The following is a 12116-nucleotide window of genomic DNA, read 5'->3' as shown; positions in this document are numbered from 1 at the left end:
TCCCATTCATCTGCCTCAACATCTTTGCCTGCAGCTGGGCCTTTGCTTCCTGCTCTTTCTGCCTCCATCTTCTCAGCTTGCTCTCCCACAAGAGAAGAAAACATTTATAGAAGGCGAATGTGATTGGTTACTAGGCCCATTAGTCAGTAATTGTGTATAATTATCCCATTACCTTCAAATTTTAGAAGAGCATACAGTTTATTCACCATTGGTTGTTTGATTTGTTGTTTGTTTGTTTGGTCGGTTAAATAGGCAGCAGGATTACACAAAACTCAAGAATCTAGTATTTAGATTATACAAGTATTTGGATTTTATTTTTTAATTGCCCAGAACAAATTGCCTAGTATGGCTACATCCTAAATATAATGTCCATATTAAAGGACATGTGTGTTAGGTTCATTGGTTCAGCATGTTTTAGATGTCTCCCTCTTCCAACACAATTCATTGAAACGATCAGAATCGTTATCAGGCTTCTCAAAGCTTATTTATGAGCTGATCATTTGAATCAGGTGTGTTGGAGGAGGGAAACATCTAAAACATGCCGGACGGGGGCCCTCGAGGACCGGAGGTGGACACCCCTGCTCTAAAGTGTCCATCGGTGTGAATGTGAGTGTGAATTGTTTTCCTGCATGTGCCCTGCGATTGGCTGGTGACCATTCAAGGTTGTATCCCAGCTCCAGCTCACCCATGAGCAAAATGAGGACAAGCATTATAGAAAAGGGATGGCTGTAATTGTAGACGATAGAAGATACTCAAGAATGTGTCCACCCAGAACTGGTTGCAAGCCAATTGCAGAGCACGTATAGACAAAACAAAAAAATAATTAATAAAAAATCATACTCAAATCATTTGCCACAAATATGGTCACATTTTGATTTACTTTGTTACTATTGTTTGTTGTGCAAAAACATTAATCCTGGTAGAGTTTTAATTGTTTTATTTAATTTAAAATGTAATTTTATTTTGTAGCAAATGTCTTTTGTCCTTTTTCTCACATAAATATTTTTAATCTTTACTTTTAGAAACTCTTAAAATACCGTTGTGGGCATGGCTATTAATAATATTTACTATGAGCTATTTTTAGCCCCAAGATTCGGTATGGATACATTTGGGCCCTAAACAAGCTTTTTCCCTTTTGTTTTAAATACATTGGCTCATAACAGCCATTCTTAAGCAAGACATTTGTGTTTCTTATTTACAGATATTATTTGTTAGCATGCACCACTGTGCCAAGTCACATATTTGTTTTTGTTGACTCATTTTGGTGATGTGGTATAATCACTCTTGGGATGACACCTTCACAAACCGGAGCAGGAATTTGCTATTCCAAACGGTGCCCTGGCAAGATGAACTCAACTTTACTTTTTGGCAGAAGTGTGACTAACGACCCCCGATCTCATACTCCCTTTTCCTTGAAGGCAATATTAACGCCATTTGAGTGACGGTTGAGGCTTGAAGGACACGACAGGGCCGAGAGAGGCGCAACAGCACAGCTGCTTCTTCCGGTGTGTCACGTGCTGTGCGGGGAGCAAATTATAAAGATTTATTCCCCAGGCGCAAGGCCATGATTATGATACCATAACACAAGATGCCATAAAGAAAATGCTGTCAGCTGAATGAAGAACACAGTGTGGCAACATGTTCGCCATTCTGTAATCAATCAAATCCATCAAGCAGGTAGCCATCCATCAAGGAAGCTGGCAGCCCCTGACACTTCCTCCCTCATCTGTGACTTCGTGTCCAATGTTGTCTAGCGGCTTCGTCATCTGTGACTGCCCCTTTGCCATTGTGTCTCTTTTTCCTGGGTGGCCAAGTCACCACCTTGAAAATGTGAGCGCTGATAAGAGGTGAGGAATAACCAAACATGTTGGCCGGCATCACACACACGGGCAGACGCCTTTTAATATTTCACCGGGAAGAAGAAAGGAGCGCATACATCATTGTGACAGAGGCAGAATGGAGAGAGACATCCCTCTGTTATCTCCACACACACATGCACTGTCAGAGATTTATAGTACAGGAATTTAATAGTGCCCTCACACGCACCCTTCTCTCTCTCTCTGTGTATAGGATGAATCTCTCTCACACATAAACACTTCCATCCATCTTTCTCTTTCCTCTCTGTGTGACTTTACTTCCTCATCCTTCTGTTTACATCCGATTTCTCCAATAGGCAGCCCTCTTTTTGTCTCCTTTTCAGGTTGTTGCCATCTCTTGCTTAATTAAAAGTATAATAACAGATATGTCAAAGGCTAGTGCAACTTGAAGGGGGTAAATTAGTTTGCAAGAATATTATACTAAACTGTGAAAGAAAATATGCTGTCATGTACGTACATGTACATATACATATTCTGTATATAAATAGCACCATGCCTCTAACAAAGAACTTGCTGACAGCCATACAAGACTCTTTAATGGGGAGTGGTTAAACCTTAAGCACAAACCATTTAACAATGATTTATAGAAACACTTGGCAAGGCTCAATTCCTGTTTTTCCCCAATAGAAGTGTTGGCACTGTGTGCCTCCTTGTTGTCTTTTTTAGTACACATTTATCCGTGAGAGCAAACTGCCCGGTAAGCTTTTTTTTCTTTTTTCTTTTTTTTTTAGAAGAGAAACAAGTTGAATGGAGCGAAAAGCAAATAATTGACACTGACTTTGGGTTGATAGAGCAGTACAGTGGAATCTCTAAAGTCGAACACAATCCATTTTGAGACGCAAGTTGATCCACAAGCTGTTTAAATTCTATCCATAATATATTTTCTGTACCGCTTATCCTGTTCAGGGAGCCAATGGGCTGTAGCCTATCCCAGCTTACTGCAGGCGAAAGCTGGTCCACACCCAGGATTGGTCGCCAGTCAGTTGCAGGTCACATCAAGAGACAAATATACGAAAGTCTAGACAGCGACATGCCCTACTGTTACCCAGTTTTATATCATATCAGTATGCAATGCAATTGACTATTTCCAAAATGAAATCAGTAAGGAATAATTTCCACAGAAAACCCACAATATTTAAATTTTATATTAATGTGAGTTAATCATCACGACCAGGCAGTGAACTATAAGAAAAATGGGCTAAAATTAATTGCAAAGAAACGCTGCATCCGTACTCACTTTGAAGTATGATTGAAACACCCAACAGCCTCACTGCAAGCCATTTGGCCAAGAATCCACTTCCAAAAGACCACAAACTGACAAGGCTACCGCAGACCTACACTATAAACATGGCAGAAATGGAGAAGCTGCCTAACAAGATGGAACCCATTCATTTTATCTGATGGAGATTAAACCAAAGACCAGGATTTTAACCCCGATACCTGTGTCCAAAGTCAACAGTATTACCCAATGAGAAGTCCGGGTGTCACCAACGTCTTCAAAAATTCCATTACCTCATGCGTTCATTTTTAGTTTATTTTATTATTTTGCTTTATTTTATCCTATTGAGTACTCATTCTTTGCTACTTTTGTCCCCATAGTTTCTTTTCTTTGTGTCGTACCTTTTTAAATTCCCACATAGGTTAGAAAAGAAACATGCACATATAAGAACTTGATGGTGTACTGTGTGTGTGTTTCAATCAAAGTTATTAACCTCTATGCTGTAAAACTAACTTAAAACTCTCCAAACGTAGCATCCTTCCCATGAAAAGACTGTTAAAGAGGTTTTTCATTGGCTACCCTATGAAATATAATCCCAAAACTGATGCGGTGCCCCTAGAGGCACTCGAGATTAGTGCAGGCATTAAACTCGAATCGCCCTCCATCCATCCATCCATTATCTGTACCGCTTATCCTCACAAGGGTCGCGGGGCGTGCTGGAGCCTATCCCAGCTGTCTTGGGGCAGTAGGCGGGGGACACCCTGAATTGGTTGCCAGCCAATCGCAGGGCACACAGAGACAAACATCCGCACTCACAATCACACCTAGGGGCAATTTAGAGTGTCCAATCAACTTACCATGCATGTTTTTGGAATGTGGGAGGAAACAGGAGGCGGACGTGCTAACCAGTTGCGAGTCGCCCTCAATGAATTAAATAATTAATTGACCCGATTTAAGATGTATACAGTGGAAACACATGAGGCCTTGTTGCATGAACTAACGAAGCCTTCTCGGATGAGAGGCTAAACATAGGCCTACGCTAAAACAAACAGAGCAGAGTTATGATCGATTCAGCGCTGAAAAAGAAATGATCTTGATGAATGAGAATATCCAAAAGCTACATTGGGTACAAGTGGCCTGATCTGCTCAAAATCCCCAGCTACCAGCAAGTCGGTACCCACCAAGTCAGGTGAGTGAAACAAGGGCTATTATTGTGATGCGAATCCCTTAAAACGACTTCAGTTTGTATTCATTATCTTAACCTGTGCGTTCGTCACTTTGCTTGTGATTCATGCCACTATAAACCACAAGAAACCAAAGAAAAGATAAGAACATGGGCAGAATTCATTTTTTAATGTGCTGAGCTGGTCTCACACAATATGCTGATGATTATACAGTTTTTAACACATTTATTAGACCCAATGTAAGGTTTGTCAAATTTCCCTAAATTAACAGCAATTCTATTCTAATTCTAAAATATGTTTATACATTTCCAAATTGACCGTTTTACATAAAAATTGAAAAAAAAAAAAAAGACACAATATAGTTTTTTATTTAATTCAAATCACATTAGATTATGCACCACTATAGTGAAGTGGTACACGACATGCTGTTGCTCTTCACATAGACATCATGGGTGTCATTCCCGGCCAGTGCCCCAATACCCGGCCACTGCTGGTCCCAAGCCATGGGGAAAAAAAAGAATGGACTGTGTTAGGAAGCTCAGAATAAAAAATGTGTCAAAAAACTCATGCCAGTGACTTGCTGGTGCAACCCCGATGTGAAAACATCTCAACAACATACAATATTCTGTATATGCATTTCTGAACAAAAAAAAGAATTGTATTAGTGGTTGAATGGTATGCTTGATTAATTTCTCACTTTGAGAATCCCAGTGAGATGACTGAAATTTGGGCGTTAAAAAAGTTTAATTCAGTTTGGAAAGGTTGAGGGCCCACAATGATGAAGAATAATCCTCCTCTTATGACAGGTGGTGTAATAAATCTGATGAGCACTCTAAATGCAGTGGTTGGAACCTTTGTAGAAATTTAGAGGTGTAATTTTTAATACTTGCCTATTACATACTGTACAACCTCACTATATATTAGTAAATGTTGGTTGACAAAGTAGGCAAATCAAAAGTATGTCACACACAGCTGGTTAAACAGTATGTTAGTAAAATCTGTGAAACAAGATTGAAATGTACCAAAAGTCTCACGTCTGTACGAAACAGTAACAGTAGGTGTTTTACACCAACGCAAATCTCTCAAAAGATTCACTCATCAGGTTCATCGAATACTAGATCAACAACCACTTGACCTGTGCAGAACATTGCGCAACATTCGAGGCGCAGGCTGGCTAACACAAAGTGGAAGGCTTCCATTGTGACTCAGACTGCAAAAAGATAAAATACATTCCTTTTTATGTCTCTTTTCTAGTTAGCAGCCTACTTCCTTCTTCATAAAGGATTATCCGGATGGAACTATTTGTATTCTGGTGTGACTCAGTTTGCACCAAAATTTAATTGGTTCTTCCTCAAGAGATATGCCACCCAAGTGGGAATCACCTTGCTGGTCTGCAATTACTGAGACAATGGGCGCAGCTATCATAATTTTACATTTATGTTGTAATTTATATGAAATGTTTTTGTATGTGTGTGTGTTCCTCATTTAGCTAAGAGAGCTGCAACATATTAAAAACACCAATTAAGTGCAGCAGATTGACACCAGTGTAAGAGGAATAATTTGCATTGCAAAATGAATACCTCTCTGGCTGTGCCGATGAAATTATTTTTTCAAAGGTAGATTTTATTGTTACAGAGATTATGCAGGTGCACATAATATCCTGCTGAATGCGTGTTTCTATCTTTTAAGGACAAGATACAAGATCATATAAATTGACTATGTACCTCCCCAGTGTCTTCCACTGATGGATTGTGTCAATCCAAATTCACGTTCCGTCCCTTATATATACACAAACTACATCTCTGATGACCAGAGGTTGTTTCAAGGTCACTGACGTTTCATCACTCACTCCCATACAGTGTCATAAAACATACGTGTAGCAGAGGTTGCCCCTGGGAGGACTTCATGGCTATCAGCCTTATTTTTGTTTCAACATAATAATAATTAAAAAACAAGCCAAATTCCCTGGATTTGTGTGCATGTGTGTGTCTGTATTACCCGAGATCGAATGGCTGGAAAATAATGATGATTTTTTTTCTGCTTCTTGTGCACCTGAAGAACACATTTTGTATGCGGGAGGGGTTTGCAGTCTCCTTCATACACACACACACAAATTCACACACGCGTATACACGCACACTCTCTCGCCCTTCAACACGGCCCTATAATTTGCCAGATGCTGTGAATTGCCAGTTACTATGGCAACTAGATAGAGGAGAGTTTTTCGTTTTGCTCAGTTTTGGCATATTGCTGGATAGACACACATGCACACGCACACACACACACACACACACACACACACGCACACACACACCCACACCCACTCACGCACACACACACAGAACCACTAAATGTTCCAGTGGTCTCGATTTGCAGCCAATGGTTGTTCACTTCTGTTGGCAAGGGAAACCATCAATGGTCACTTGAAGTCGTGCAATCAATGAAGTGCAGATTTTTTGACACACGCACACATGAACTCACTCACGGAATAAATGGAATCAGTACAGGAATGGTTTTAGTAATATAAGCAGATTCAATGAAAAGAGACATCTGTTTTGTCATTTGAGCTGAACTGACATGAACAATCTTTGACAAGCTCAGTGACACCACATCAAGCATATCATTTTGGAATGCAGCGCAAGGTGGGATTTTACCTCATTAGAGGTGTGGCATTAAGAAAAACATCTTGAAATGCTGTATGAAATTCTGATATTTCAAGGAAATGAAATATCAAGTCATCACCTACACTAAAACGTGCTACTGCTGAGCCAATAGGAGAGGATTAACATTGACACACACGGGCACGCACGCACGCACACATACACACGCACTGGTGCATCTGGTTGGGGATGATAAGAGTTTCTCCCCGCAGGGAATCGAGTTAAAGTAAAACACAATGGAAGGCAATGTGGGATAAGGGTCTGTTTGGGGGAGGGAAGGATTTTTGTTTTGGGGTGGGGCGAGAGTTAAAAGTTGAGGGGTGTGTGTGAGATGCCCGTCATTGGCTTGACAGCAGACCTGACACGTCCTAAAACCTCACGCATGGAAACGTGTGTTCCATTCAGTGTGTGTAATGCTGCGGGCTGGCTCGGAGAAATGGCAGCTAATCAATAAACAGCATGTTCACACACATGCACACTCACACACGCACGGATGCAAACGCGCCTACACGCAAACACATACTCCAGATTATAATTGAAAATGAACACCATTTGCGATCTTATTTTGAATGCATTTAAAGTAGCTAAAATCTTAACAAAATATAAAGTTGTGTTCCATTGGAAACGAAGAACACATGCTGGATAATTTGCATTACAATATGCAATAGCATATACATAAACATACTGTGATCTAAAGTCGCCCACAACTCCAATATTCTGTACTACTTTTGATGAATAGCAATGTTGGTCTTGTCCTTGGTTTGCCCTTCGGGAGGCAGAAAGCAGGGCGTCCGCGTTCCGGCTGCTTATACGTGCCACCGCCTGAAAAGTGTGTGTGGGTGTCTTACGTATGTCTGACGACCATCAAATCGACTACGTCAGCCGATGACAGAAAGCCGCTCCTCTCTCGTCCCCATTCCGTTGCTTTTTTTGTCAAGCTTCGCAAATTTCCCCGATAAGCTTCGTATCTGCTTTGAGGGAAGCGTAAAGCTGCGGTCCTCCAGAACCAAACACTGGGATGGAAGGAATTTACATAAATCTGCATGGCTAATGTACTGTGCAAATTGAAGGAGTGACACTGTGACGTCCCCCTTTTCACATGGATAATATAATACAGCAAGTGACCTCAAACTAAAAATGTAATGGCCTGATAAATCTATTCATTTCCTTTCATTCAGAGTGGAAAACAAACTGCATTTGTCTGTGTAATTGCCCATGAGCCAAACAGATGGAAGGAGAAGGAGAAAGTGTAAGTGAGAGAGAGTGAAAAAACAAATTCATAAATAGAGGATGGATGGATCCATTAAAGCATTACAGAGGAAAGTGAAGGGCAACGGAGACAACACATACTGTACATGTCTTGGGTTAATTGTTATAATAAATGTTATAGAGACCTAAATGTGCAAAGGGTTATTGTTAGAGATGCACATGTACTAAGGGAGTTGTTGCTTGAAAAGAAAAAGACAGCGTACAAGTCTATAAAACATTACAATAGATACACTGACAAATGTTGTATGCAGTTTGATTTTAATTCCCTTCTTGTCACCGGCATTAAATGAAGGCAAATTAAATGTACGGTTGAGGATAACACAGTGGGAAAATATATCACATCACTCCTTCAAACAGTTTTTCAATATGCACATTGCAATTATAATTTTACTACCAATATCTTCATCCACATCAAGGTAAAATCATTTGTAATGAACAAACACATCAGGCATTGCATTTACAGCGCACAGCTAACAAATAACAACAAAAGCAACCATTTGATCCCAAGTAACAGCTATGAGATTGGAACCGGCGTTAATTAAAAGCGTTTCTGCTCCTGGAGGAAAAAAAACACATTCTGAGTAAATGAGAACAAGAATGCGGCATCACAAGTTTGTCACTGTATTAGTCCGTCAAAAATGATTCTCATTTGTGTACTTCCATCACATAGGTCCTCCCACATCATTTCTAAATTAACGTCATTTTCCAATAATGACAAAAACTTGCTCTCACTTGGAATATGACTTTACAGCAAGGATACCTGTACTCGGTGTTTAGAAACTGTTAAGACATTGTTTAATTCATGACTTTGTTAACACTGTTCAGACTTAAATGCGATCAATCATTAGTAGATAAAAATTTCACAAGTGACACCTTGCACGTGTGATGAACCCACTTTTAGCTACGCTGCTTTACTCCTTTGTTAGGAAGTCATTTTAGTTGCTCACAACAACTGTTTATCACACAGTCAATCTGCATTTCGCCACGGTAGACATTTATGTTAATCACCGGGTGAGCTGTCCACTTCACCTTGAATACACAGCTGCCCCCCCAGGTGGAAAAATATGATGCCTTTGTGAGGGTAGCTTATTTGTAAAGTGGTGCCTAAATGTGAACCTTCAACAGATTTGGTCAGGAACAAATCCAATGACATAATATGACACCTCAAGGTCTAAACGCTAGATTTTTCACACATTATCTCGGCATCAAGCAGATGTCACTTTCCTGATTCCACTTCACATCCTGTCTGCCAGCGTCACTAGGGCACTCACACTAGCCACTCAGATGCTTTTTCTTTTCCAGTTTAGGCAAAACAAAAACTCTTCCAACAATCACATGCTGTAGTTACGGTAAAATTTGAGCCATTTGACATTTGTCAGCAATAAAGTTAAACCTAAATGTCATTCTTTCACTCTGAAATTTGATGACGTGACCCAAAATATACAAAAATGACTTAAGTGGTTCTGCAAAGTTTGCGCATACTGAGGCAGTTCCTTTGTGATAAAGGGGAAGTCAACCCAAGGCCTTCTGATAAATATTGCGTGTGTGGAATAAGAGTTAATTCACCCGTTTTTAGCCATCTCTGGAGGCGGCCATTTTGTCACTTCTGTCAACTGAAAATGACATCACAACTGCTTAGGGCTCAGGTAACGACCAATCACGGCTGACCTGTTTTCTGAAGCTGAGCCGGAATTGGTCACAACCGCCCCCGGAGATAGCTAAAAACGGGTGAAATAACTCTTATTCCACACACGCAATATTAACCAGATTGCCGTGTTTCAACTAGTGGGCCTGCTGGGAACATATTCTTGAAGAAAAAAAATGTTTGGGTTGATTTCCACATTAAATGGATTTTAGAGTTAGCTGTGTGTTTGTTCAAGTACAACAGTGGGAGTGGTGGGAATTTTGTAAGAGTGAAACTATACATGCCATAAATGTGTGCATTTTTTTTTATAAGACAGCGGTTGCCGTGTTCAAGCTTGAAAAAGTCCTGAGAACTGTCCAGATGATTCCACCACATTTGCACAGATTCACACGAAAACATGCACCTGGAATTTTTTGAAGGGACATGGATGAGTCTTGAAACAATAAAAGCTACCTGAGCTGACATTTCAGTGACTGAGGTTATATAGCACAGACATAACCTGTGAAAAACAAACGCCTCAAGTTGTTTTTAGCAATTAAGTGGTGTAAAACATAACAAATACACGTAACCTTGTCTCCAAAATATTAACCAAGTGGCGTGTAGGACAGGCTAGTGATGCATTTTGAAATGACCTGTCTCTCATAATTTATATAGACAATTATGATGAGGAAATCAGTGGAAAATAAACAATATCTAAGGATTAAAACCAGATGAAATCGAGCATGTCAGCTTTTCTTAGAGTGAAGGCCTCAGTAGATTTCTTATGATGTTTGTGTCTTACATTTTCTTCATGTAAACCGCTTTCTCAGACCTTGTAAAATGTTGCTGACAGGAAAGGAACCTTGAGGGTCTGGATGCTTAGTGGACAAGACACACACGCAGACACGCACGTACACACGCACACGTACGCACACTCCTGTATGCCTGAGTAAAGGACAAGTAATGATCTGCACAAGTGCACTGGAATGCAAAAGTATATTAAAGACACATGACTAATGGTACTTGTTATGACGTCTTAAAATAATTTATTTGGGGTATAGAATTAATTCTTTCCCACATGGCAAAAAAGCAGCGTGCTAGTGTTTGTGTAACTACCTCACCGACGTCATGCTCATCATCCAATCTGAATGCGGGCGAAACTGGCAGGCGGCCATTTACATGCAGCCAATCAGAATGCAGCAAATTGCATCAACAGCAATGAGTCCATGTTCTCGGAGCTGTGGGAGGGTTGAGGGGGAGCACAGCAGAGTGAGAGGGGGCATGGTAAACAACTAGGACAGGCACACACTAAGACACACATTAACTATTGTGGACAAGCCTTCGCTTTCCATTAAGTTCATTGTTGCCCTGAGGATGGGGTAAAAATACTCCACTGCGAAGAGAGGGGCCAACATAACACCGGTGTGTATGGCTACAATATAGGGGAAATCAAATTAATAGCATAGGCAAATACTGTACTGCATATAAATGCTGCCTGATTTATTCATGTAATCCCTTTATCGTGTTTCATAAATAATTTGAAATGTGGATTTCCAATAGTGTTTCTCTGAAAATCAAATCTATGGTACAGTATGTTGATCCAGGAGAAGGAGGGAAAAAAGCAAAGCACGAGTCGTGATGTACCCTAACTAGGACATGAGTGGGCGTTTAAACCCTTCAGCATGAAAAGCCAGTGGCAGCATTAATACACACACCCCTTCCTCCCATGACGTCAAACTATGCAGTCCCACTTCAGAAGCTTAAAGAAATAGTTTCACATTTTCGTCACACATTAATAATCCATCTCTTACTGCGGTGTTTTACTCAGCAAGAAATCATGCGCAGATGAGATGGCTATCTTAAATTTATTGACCGCCAACTCCAAAGCTCATAAATGGAGCCGGTTAACCTCACATAACAGAGATAAGCTCTGTGGGTTGTATTCATTTTCACATCTATCATTCCTGTAAAAAAAAAAAAATCCTAATAAAAATAATCGAAATCATCTTCAACAGGTTGCCAAGTACAGTATTTAAAACAGATTTGGATGGCGCTCCATTGGTATAGTAGTACAGACTACTGTAAATAATACTTTTACATATATAGGAAGGAAGGGCGTTTATGGACAAAGACTGTACAATATACACATTACACACTATCATCATACTTTGGGTACATGGTGTAGAAATGTGTATACAACATAATGGCAACACTGCAATGTATGTCTCTCTACACTATGGAAGCATGTGTAGCATTTCTTAAAGACTGCTTTGTGTCTCAAAGC

The sequence above is a fragment of the Filicampus tigris genome, chromosome 10 (assembly GCF_054856515.1).
Source record: "Filicampus tigris isolate MCC_2025a chromosome 10, RoL_Ftig_1.0, whole genome shotgun sequence".
NCBI lineage: Eukaryota > Metazoa > Chordata > Actinopteri > Syngnathiformes > Syngnathidae > Filicampus > Filicampus tigris.
The sequence above is the reverse complement of the archived record's forward strand: the minus strand, read 5'-3'. Positions refer to the sequence as shown.